Genomic DNA, 11,377 nt, shown 5'->3' on the forward strand with positions numbered 1-11,377 from the left:
TGGTATTTTGTTTTCACTTTAAAATAATTGAAATAACATTCTAAATATTATAAAGTAGCAGTATGTGTTGTCATCTGCACCAAATAAAAGGTTGCGCTAGCGCAACGTTGAGAGTTTCCTGCTAAAAAAGTAAGAATTTTTTCACATATTTTTATTTGCTCAGAAAAAACTGGCCAAAGTTGATGGCATCACTCATGAAATTTGAACAAATCCTCTGGTTGAAGGTGAACCTGACATTTCTTGCTGTCTTCTCTGCATTTTCTTCATTGCGGATTATAATATGATCAATTCTATCCTCCCTAACTGCTCCTGGCAATCCTCCTGCATTCCTGCAATCTGCTAGAGCGTTCAAAGTTGGTTCAATATCGATATATCGATATTTTTTTCAAAAAATTTTTGCCCGATATATCGATATTTTTTCAGAATAGATTAAATATAATTAAAAAAAAAAACGTTTAAAATCGATACTTAATTTTAAGGGTTTGGGTTATTTTTTGGGCTAATATTTCAGTATTCTTATTTTTTCTTAAAAATATCGATATATTTTTTTGTGAAATATCGATATTTTTTATATCCATAGCAAAAAAATATGGATGGAAAAATGTCCGATATATCAACATATAAATATTTTTAGCCGATATTTTTTTATTATTTTATTTCGGTAATTATGTAATAATTAATTTTAGAAAAAATATATATTTTTTAGGCTAATATTTAACTCCTTTTATTTTTTCTTATAATTATCAATATATTTTTGTCATCCGATATATCGATTTTTTTTTTAAATATCGAAAAAGATATATCCATATTTTTTAAAAATCGGTATATCGAAATATCGATATTTTTTCGGTAGCCAACACCTCTACCACTATCATTTATTGCCTTTAGTTCTGATTCTATAGATTTCAATGCTTTGGTAGTACTGTTGTGCTTCTTTTCCTTGGAAACGTTGTTAACGACTTTTACAACAGAATTATCATGTCACCTAACAACGAGTATTTTGTACAATCAAATTTATTATAATGTTCCTCTTTGGGTTTTTTCGCTAAGGCTTTTGTTGTCTGAAGTGGACAGAAAGTCGGAAGTCGGTTTGCGGTCATTGTACCAGCTGAAAAGAATTTCATTTCAGACAACAAAGTAAGAAAATAATGGCTTGTGAAGAAGTTATCAAAAAATATGGTACGATTTTCAGAAGCAGGAACAACTTTCTTTATTATATCTTCTCTTTCTTCTATTAGTCATCTGCGAAGCTCCACCATAAGGGTTAAACTGAAACACATATCCTCCAGCTGAGGATATACACCACAGTTTGAATCCAAACCTTACTGGATGCCCTCGTATGACCATCTTAGTAGAATGACGTCCAAAATATGGCACCATCTCATCATCAATCGATATCTCTAGTCAAAATACACCAAACTTCATGAACCATTTATTTAGTTCATTGAAAAAAGTTCTTTGCATAGAAAAATTATCAGATTTGTCCAACTTGTCATTACCAGAAAGATAAATGTACTTCTTTATTTCACCAAATCGATTCCGTGACATTGTCTTGCGTATGAGTCTAAACTCCAGTAAAAGTAAAATGTTGTTTGAGGGAGAGAGTGATAACCAGAGAATAAAAGGATACCAATAAAAATGTTCAAGGTAATACGTGACATAGCAATTGTGTGGTTGTTTATACATTGAGCATATTTTATTAAAAATTCTACTATTTTATCTAGAATTGGTTTGTCTAAAAAATGTACAACATTCGTATTGGTGTTAAATTCCCAAACTTATTCCTTATTTCTTCGACACATTTGACATTACGGTTTTTAAGAGCCTCGGTGTAAATTGGAACCATTTTGTTATAGGTTTCTTCTTTTCTGTTTTGTCTTTTTCGGAAGTATTTTGGTGTAGTTTCAGATAGTGTTTTGTCGTCTATAGTAGCATGAATTTCAAATGTGCCCACCACATCTACTGGTGATTCATCACACTCGTCATTAATAATCGTACCTCCATCTTCTATTTCTTCTTCGTCAGTATGTTTCTCTAGTTCAGGAGGTATGATGACTGCATCAATGGCTTCTTCTATCTCTAGATCCTTAAAAACAGCTATAATTTCATCAAATGTCATAGTTTCTTTTTGTAGAAAGCCGGTTCTATATTATAAAATCCCAAAATATGACAAAGAATAAAATAATTAAATAAAATACGAAAGTCACAGCAGAATATTGTAATACGATAAACTTACAACGGACCCTTCAAAGGTGACACAAAACCACGTATAATTCTTACAAAGCTTTTAGACTATGAAAACACTTCATTAGCACCAACCATACCATTCGAGTTTTTATATTTGAGATCACAGGTCACTACTTGTCAGTAAACGAAACTGAGATGGGCAAACCCCCAACGTTGCATCAACGCAACGGTATGAATAATTCACTGCAATGTCATAGGTCAAATATGTTCAAGATAAAAAATATACATGTGTATTTCACCTATATAACAGAAGTATATATATATATATATATATATATATATATATATATATATATATATATATATATATATATATTGACACTTGAACTAAATTATAGAAAAAAATACATGTTTTCAGTGATTTTTTTCCAATAGTGTTAAGCTAATCGTGAAATATAAACACATACATCTTTTAACACATGCATGATGACTTTTGTATAATAAGTTCACTTTAGTTGCATTTTATGAAGTTAAAAAATGGGTTAAGAAAGTTTATAACTTTCTTGCTTTTGTAAACTATACAAAAGAGTCTAATTCGTTAAATGATTCAACAGGTTCTCCTAATATTTGTGACCTGAGAAAAGAATTATGACTTGAGATATTATATACAACATCGTGTTCTATGGAATGTTTGTTGAGACCAGGTACCAGACCAGACCAGGTTGTATGAAAGGTACCGCGGAACATAGAAATGGCCCATGGATAACAAGAGGCATGTCGCATTGGCTCGTTGGTGAGTTCTTCAGGTGCAAACGAAGACTGTAAGAAGCTAGACCTGGTGGAAAATCCATTATTGCTGACATAATCGTATAACCCCAAAAAGCCCGAGGAATCCGGATGCAAAGAAAGGATTGAACAGTGAACAATAAGATTTAACCACAACGAGAAAGGAAGAAAAATATTTATGAAGCTTCTAACAGTGGGGACGCTATAAATTCATTTTACCGGACCACGATGATTTTTATGTATCCTCGCGAACAGAGCACGACCCCGAACGTTCGCTTCATTCAACTCTGTACTCACCATAAGCTGACAACGCTTTATATTTCTGTCGCTGGAATAGCGGTTGCGCCACTGTAGTTTTAGTTTAGTTAGAAATATTGAAATTTTTAATTAAACATGTCGAAGAAGTTTAAAAAAAAAGAAAATATTACATATTGTCAATAAACTGGGTCACTGATAAAATAAAATCTTAATGAAATTGAATTGTATATTAAACTTTTTTTAAATTAGATACAGTATCAGAACAGATAGCGGTAACAACAATCTGAATTGGTATTTGTAAATTCCCCGACACACATACTCGACAGTCTCCAGTCTGCCTCTATGGAACACACGTGTGGTACAGATACGTCTCCGAGAGATGACTTGCACCACCCAAATTCCAGTGTTCCAATCCAAAAAAGTCCGCGCGTCACTCAAAGCCCCGTGGTTTATGAAGAAGGCGAATACACAACTAGAATCAGGCATCCAGCTCGAAGACTTTCACGAACACGCTCAGTGTGAGGTTCTCCTTAGGCGCCATAGAACATGATAATAATCTGATCCAATTACCACCCATCAATAATCACCGGTAGTTAAACCAAATACAACAATCTCAGGGTCCCTGTCTCCCACAAAACACTATCATGAACCAGAAGCGATATCAGCAAAATACCATTTGGTCATCCTGGAAAAGCAGAAAAAACTCGACTATTTCTTCTTTCTCCGGACTCCCTGGAGTAAGTGTGTCGTCAACTGAAAATTTTCAATTAGTGGAATAAATCATAAATAATTCCGTTAGTTTTTATCAACTTCACCACGTTCTCATCCTTAATTCTCATATATAGTCTATTCAAAGTTTATTTGCATATGCGTAATCAAAATTTGTAACGACGAAACGTCTCAATCATGCCGCATCATCTCGGAGTGTTGATTCAGTTTGGCTTTGGCATACAACAAAATTCTAATGTGACTAAAATAATTGAACAAAAGCATTATCAAATATAATTTATTTTAACATTATAATATATCTAAAAACTTTTTTTTTATTACTCTTCGTGAGTACACAATCTGCCCTATTGGCAATAAGTATTTCTTATGTCTATATTATATATACATGACATGTAGAAAATCACTTCATCAAGCAATCTTCTGTGTAAAATATTATCTTAATTAATTAGTCTTATTCTAAAGCTTATCCTAAAGTCTACATATGTCCAGTAATCAGATCAAATGGTGTTAAACGTTTTAGTCTACGCACTTCACTATCACGTCGCATATTTAGCTGATTAGCGAGTACATTGGGATGCACTGACACTCTTTCGAAGTACTTCACACAAACACGTTTAATTACACTTGTTATAGGTTCTAGAGGAATATCGCGTTGTATCAAGAGCGTTCAGATAAAGACAAATATTCGGCTATTTATTTCGGTACGAATGGAATTTAATTATATGAAGAATAAATATTTATTTCTAGACGAACAGATATTAAACAATAAGCAAGACCACATTGTAATAAATTAAAAAAGAAAAGAAATGAACGTGGCAGAGTTACCTTCAGGTGATACGAACAGTCGACACGTCTGATCACTCTCAGAGTCAGGAATGGAAAGAACCTCGAGGCGTCGCGCCATGCCTTAGCTTCACCACCCGAGGTTGCCACGTTCTACCTTCTGTCAATATCACTTGTTGCCACCTCACCTTGGGGCTAACTTCAGATATGTACAACGCCTCAAGGAGATCTGTGGGCAGCTGAGAATTGCGGGAAAATTCGAATCATCTGAAGGTGACTACACCTTTATACTTCTCACACTATTTACTAAATAATTACAACACAATAAAAGTTGCAATAGAACTTCTTTTTAAATAGAGGCAAGGTTAATGTATTTCATGGAAAAAGGGCTTACCCACTAAAAACCACCATTATATTTAATGAAATCGAGACTTAAGTACCTAAAAACTCAATGATGTTAATATTTGGTGTTTTTGTAGTATATAATATATATATATATATATATATATATATATATATATATATATATATATATATATATATATATATATATATATATATATATGTATATATATAGGTAGATTACTCTTCGTTATCCACAAATAATACAGTAGAATGTACAATACTTTCCCAAATAGCCTTTTCAGTATTAATGGTATGCAATCTTTCTCTGCACTTCTATAGAGGCAAGGTTAATGTATTTCATGGAAAAAGGGCTTACCCACTAAAAACCACCATTATATTTAATGAAATCGAGACTTAAGTACCTAAAAACTCAATGATGTTAATATTTGGTGTTTTTGTAGTATATAAATATATATATATATATATATATATATATATATATATATATATATGTATATATATAGGTAGATTACTCTTCGTTATCCACAAATAATACAGTAGAAAGTACAATACTTTCCCAAATAGCCTTTTCAGTATTAATGGTATGCAATCTTTCTCTGCACTTCTGTAATGCCTATAAACTCTACGGTTAATTGAAATTACTTAAATAAATAATTTCCTATTACCTTGTCAAAATTCAGTTGTAGTATATTATTCTGTGATTCATATTGGCTACTTATACTTGCTGAAATATTGAGTTGAATAGAATTCTTAACACTAAAAAATATACTTGTATAGACGGACTCAAATTAGTTCTTTGCCCATATCTTGCCTTATCGTACGCTACCTAAAATTCATTCGTAAGATAATGATCACATCGATAGTTTTATAAAAAATACCACCTTCGTTATAACCCCTTTTATCACTACATAGTATAAAACAAAGTCGCCTTTTCTGTCCCTATATCCCTTATATGTGCGCTTAAATCTTTAAAACTACGCAACGGATTTTGATGCGGTTTTTTTCAATAGATAGAGTGATTCAAGAGGAAGGTTTATATGTATAATACATGCATAATACTAAGGCAACATTGCTAATTTTAGAGGTTTCTAACGTGATGTCGTAAATTAACCTATTTTTTTAGGCTTATTTAGCAATTAGCAAAAACGCTGCCTAACCCTACGAGTTAGATCAAATTAATGTACTACAGTATTGTACACCATAAAAAGGTCTACAAAAAAGTCCGCGATGGTATATGTTTATCTTTTAGGGATAACCCACATTAACCATTTTTATTGTTTACTTTTTACGTGAGAAAATGGCTTATTTACGAAGCTATTTTAAGCAATACGGCATTAATCCTTATCGAATTAAGTACCTTAAATACAGTGTGCAATTAATATAGATCAATATGGTTCCTTACAGCATGTAAATTAAACAAATATTTTCGGAGATATTACAAATTTAAAATTTGCGTTTAAAAATGTGTAATGTAATAAAAATTGTATGAATTTAGATATTCCAAAGATAGCAGGAAATCTTCATAGTAAGTATAGGGGAAGAGGAATTGTTTTACTCCAAATTTAATGCGTGCAGGCCAAGGGCAGTAATGAATGAACCAAAAATACTGGATCGATTTTAATCATGTTTTCATTGAGTGACATAGGCATATATATTTATTTTATGTCCGTGCAAAGTCGGAGCGGGCCGCTATGTTTTTATATTCAACGTTCATATTTTTTCTGTAGTGTATTTAATTTAGTATCAGCATTGCACCCGTGCGAAGCCGGGGCGGGTCGCTAGTAATGGTATATAAGCTTCTTGACTTCTTGATTTCTCAAAAATTCTTTAAGCAATAATATTTTTTTTATCATCAAGTGGCTTTTAACTTTCAAAGCCTGACGAACTCTTAAAATATAGGTTATATAGTGTAACATCTATATTGTGGATCCAACATTGATGTCGCAGAAATTCAGTGTGTATGGATCACAGAGTAATATATAGAGTGTTAACTTAATACAAATAATTATTTTGCAAACGAATTGTTTTGCGTGGTCTCAGCAGAAAGGTGCTGAGAACGTCATTTCGCTGAATTTCATCGGTTAGTTTAAATTACGATTATAGGCACCTGTAATGAAAATATTTTATATGGGGAGCATTTCATTGGTAGACGATTTCATACCTGTCACGCGACTAACTTCTGACGTCACATTCTACTGACCAATTAAATTTTAAATTAATCCAAAATGTAATTTTTCAAAACCATTTACTAATATAAAATTCTGTAAAAATAGAAATATTATAAAATATCAAAAAGCTAAAACATAAGAATATATATATTTATATATTGTATATATATATTATATATATATATATATATATATATATATATATATATATATATATATATATAATATATATATACAATATATAAATAAAAAATAATTAAATGTGGATATAAAAATGTCCTGCAATCTAATTGAAAACATAACATATCTCATAGCAAATATAATCAAAATTGTTTATAGCTCCTTCCCTTTTTTATTTATTTTTAGTGCTATCAATTTAAATAAGATGTATTAAAAATGTTTATTGTTCGTTCTTACTGAAAGAAAAGCAGCACAGCTGTTAATATTTTACCTACTTGTTCAACACAAAAATGTATTGAGGCAACTTATTATTATTTTTAAAATGCTATTGCGAAAATTATGGAATGGATAATTAAAACAGTTAAATCGTATGATATACGTCAGAATGGAGAAAACAGACCAAAAAATAATACTTTAAAGAACAGCAACAAAAAATTAAAACATGATATATTTTAAAGTTATTGCTGTGCTCTTATTATGGTAAAATCGAGGAGTTAAAAAGACAGCTTAGGCATCTATTAACAATATAATAAAACAAGCATGATAATCTCTTGTTTATAAAATCAAGCTCACCTTGTTGAAAAAGTTATCTCGGTTAAGGAACCTTAACCCAAAATATTAATTATAAGTATCTTGACCAATATACATTTGTTTTAAGTAAATGAACCCCTTCAAAATAAATAAGTTTTAAATTGATGGCACTTTACAAACAACTTTTTAAAGGGTAACAAAAACTTTTCATGTAGTATAATTACATTTACCTTCAATGTAATTTTACCATTGTCTTATTTGGACACATTTTGGATTTAGAGTGTGGGTAATATGTTCATAATTTCTTCTGTTATATTGCTGTAAATAATAATATAGATGAACACAAATCCTTTATATAAATAATTGTATAAGTACCAGGTAAAAGCAATGCTAAGTCACACAAATCCTTAATCTTGCTAACTTAGGGTGTTTCTTCCAAGGAAAACGACGTTCGGTTTTTATTTCCGCACAAACACTAGATACACAACACTTTTGAGAATGAGGATACATTAAAATCGAATAATAGTGATTATATTTAAGACACAAGAATGCTAATAGTATTTTTTATTAGACACACAAAAATGTCATAAACAAACTGTAACAAACAATGGCGTTATAGAAATAAACCAATCAAATGCCTTCGTAGGCCAATCAAAAAAGTGGTCTCAGAGCCGCCATTGAATGGACCACGCAAACCATATCCTCGATTTTGTCCATTTTAGTTAAACCTCTATATTTACTCTATGGTATGGCTCTGGAAGTATCTGTATCGACTTCTATCGTTTCGGCTTGCGGCGAGTAGATTGCGCCGACGATTAAACGAATAGTTCCGAAAGTAGCCGAATATCCAGACCATGATGATTTTTAATGTATACTTACAAAGAAAGACAGTCGCTACAAAGACTGCCAGACCCCTGAAGATTGTCCGGTGGCATCCTTCCTCCGGGGGGCAGAACGAATGATATTTATATTTCCACTCGTTTAAAATTTTAGTCAACGCACGGAATTTTTGTTCCGATTGGGGATAAAAGAAGACACCCTGCTTTTTGTAATGCCGATTTGAATGCCGTGTTGGCTTGGTATTCGTTTTAACTCGGAAAAATATCGCTGGTCGCGTAATACTATCGGAGGTATTTTTGATTTTGATTGCGGCGGTTGCATGGAAGTAGAAGGCGAGTGGTCGCGTTTGAAATGGAAATAGGTGTTTCTGTGGCGATATTCATCGTCTTTTGATCGAGAAAATTACGCTTACGCGTGACGGTTATGGTGCTCTCCGTCGCTTCAGCTGATGTTTTGGGAACTGGCTGCTTAGGTGTCTTGAAGTTGCCCGACTTAGCTGCTTCGCTGGTGCTAGGTGTGGGAATTAGCCATGGTCTTGACGGGGATTATTTTTTTCTTGGTGGAATGATGGTGAAATCATCTGTAACAGTCGGCCCGATTAACTTTGGTTTCTTCTCTTGGTGGCTCATTAGCGTGAGCCTCTTTTTCTTTCGGCTATTGGGCATTTGGAACCCGTCTTCGGATCTGGTTTCGTCGTCTGTTGTTTCGTTTCTCGTTGTGTATTCTTGATCGCTCATTGCTTTCAAGTTGACATTGGATGTTCCGGTTTTTTGTGCTGGTTTTTGTTGGTTCCTGTTTGTTGGGTAGTTAATGCTCATAGCCTGGATTGATTTTGTCAGTATTTCTATTTGTCTAGAGAGATCGCCCGACTCCTCGTAAATTTGTTTCCAATTGACTTGATTATGATTAGCCTGTTTGGCTTGCCATCATTCAGCGGTATTTTCACCGGATTTTTTGGTCCTTTTGCTTTTTTTTTGTTTCAAATATTTTTCCACTCGGAGAACTGAACTGTGCTCGACACGGATAGGGTAAATAGGTAGCGCGAGGGGGGTCTGAACGTGTTCATGCACCGACGGTTGCTCGAGACTGTGAGACCGTGGAATTTTTTTTTGGCCTGATTTACCAACTGAAAAGGATTCCTTGCTAATGTTAACTCAATTTATAAGAGAGGATTGCCCGTGAAGGCGCTTTATTGTGGGGTATGAGAACCTTTGGTGGCTTGAAGAACCGTTTTTTGGGGAGATAGTGTTCGGAGTTACCTGATTGGGAACGTCTCTGACAGGGATCTGATGTGGGAATTGTAGGAGAGAGGCTGCATGGAATTTCTTGTATAAGGACAAAACGAACCGTCTTATTTCTGGTGTGTCAATTTCCCGATGAATTTGGGTATCTCTGACAAACCATGGCGCGTTCAGAGTTTACTGAGAAGTTTATTTTGCATTACCTGAAGCTTTTCCACTAGTTCCGGCCTGATAAGCCGATACCAAGTATTAGTATAACATGACGGGTCTGATAAGCAGCTTGAAAAACAAAACTTTAATTATAGCGGACAATTTACTTTTTATGCAGATGCGAAGGTTAAGCACTGTGGCGACACCGTAGCCTTTGGAGATTGCTTTATGTATTTGTGTTGACCATAGGAATCTACGGTCAAAGATGAGGCCGAGATATGTGGCTTTTTGTCGCCACGGGATTGATACATTTTCCACTCTCAGCTGGTAGGCGCGGATGTCTCTCTGATTGTGAAAGATTATGGCCCTTGTTTTTTGGGGCTTGATTTGCAACCTCCAGAAATTTAACCATTAGAGTATGACCTTTAATTGAATTTGAGGTTTTCTCTGAGTGGAATCTACAGAACGAAAACTGGTGAAGAAAGCTGTGTCATCCGCGTATTGGGCGGTTTCAACATATTTGTTCATTGGATTTTCTGATATGAGAATTTAGAATGAGCACATGGTAAAATAATAGAATCTAACGGGATTATTTATGGTTTATTCGAGTGATTAACAATTTACAGTTGACAATATAGCTACTCGAGGGAGCCCGGAGAAATAGAGACCGTCTAAATCTGTATCGGGGTTTTTATAGGTAAAGCTCCATCCTTGGGTCCTCGATGGAGGGCGGGACTTGGGTAATTTCTCTTTTTGTGTTAAGAATTCTATAATTCTGTAAAATCCTTTTGTTTTCCGATAAATACCATAATATTTACAAAGGCCAATTCAGATTGTTGTTATCGCTAATTGTTCTGTTACAGGACGGATGCTCACATACATATACAGCCGAACATAGAACCTCCTACTTTTTGAAGTCGCTTTAAAAGTTAGTGGCTGTGAGCGACGCATCTTTACAAATTAACTGTTATGAAGTTCTAACATACCTTAATAACAGTCCATGCAAAAATATTTGTAATTATTTACTTTACATCATCGTTTAAACCTATTTAAAAAACATAAACTACCCAAAATTATATTCAATATAAATATTCGGAATGATTTACGATTTGCTTGGATGATATAATAAAATAAACAAACAAAACTCGTTATCAACGA

The 11,377-nt window shown here is 33.3% G+C and overlaps 1 long non-coding RNA gene across 4 annotated transcripts; it reads right to left on the minus strand.

Annotated features, from left to right (window-relative positions):
* Positions 1–2,878: 2,878 nt before the first annotated feature.
* On the minus strand, positions 2,879–5,015 carry LOC143204218 (uncharacterized). Of its 4 annotated transcripts, none has more exons than XR_013007546.1 (3): positions 4,786–5,014; positions 4,042–4,201; positions 2,879–3,984 (listed from the first exon to the last, which is right to left on the minus strand). It is a non-coding gene; the product is annotated as an uncharacterized LOC143204218 (long non-coding RNA). The 4 variants fall into 4 exon arrangements; XR_013007547.1 differs by having other exon boundaries at positions 4,047–4,201; positions 4,786–5,013; XR_013007544.1 differs by lacking the exon at positions 4,042–4,201 and having other exon boundaries at positions 4,786–5,015.
* Between the last annotated feature and the right edge of the window lie 6,362 nt (positions 5,016–11,377).

This window comes from Rhynchophorus ferrugineus, unplaced genomic scaffold (genome assembly GCF_030347505.1).
Source record: "Rhynchophorus ferrugineus isolate W39M unplaced genomic scaffold, kcgeb_rfMv2 rfM10, whole genome shotgun sequence".
In the NCBI taxonomy this organism is placed as follows: domain Eukaryota; kingdom Metazoa; phylum Arthropoda; class Insecta; order Coleoptera; family Curculionidae; genus Rhynchophorus; species Rhynchophorus ferrugineus.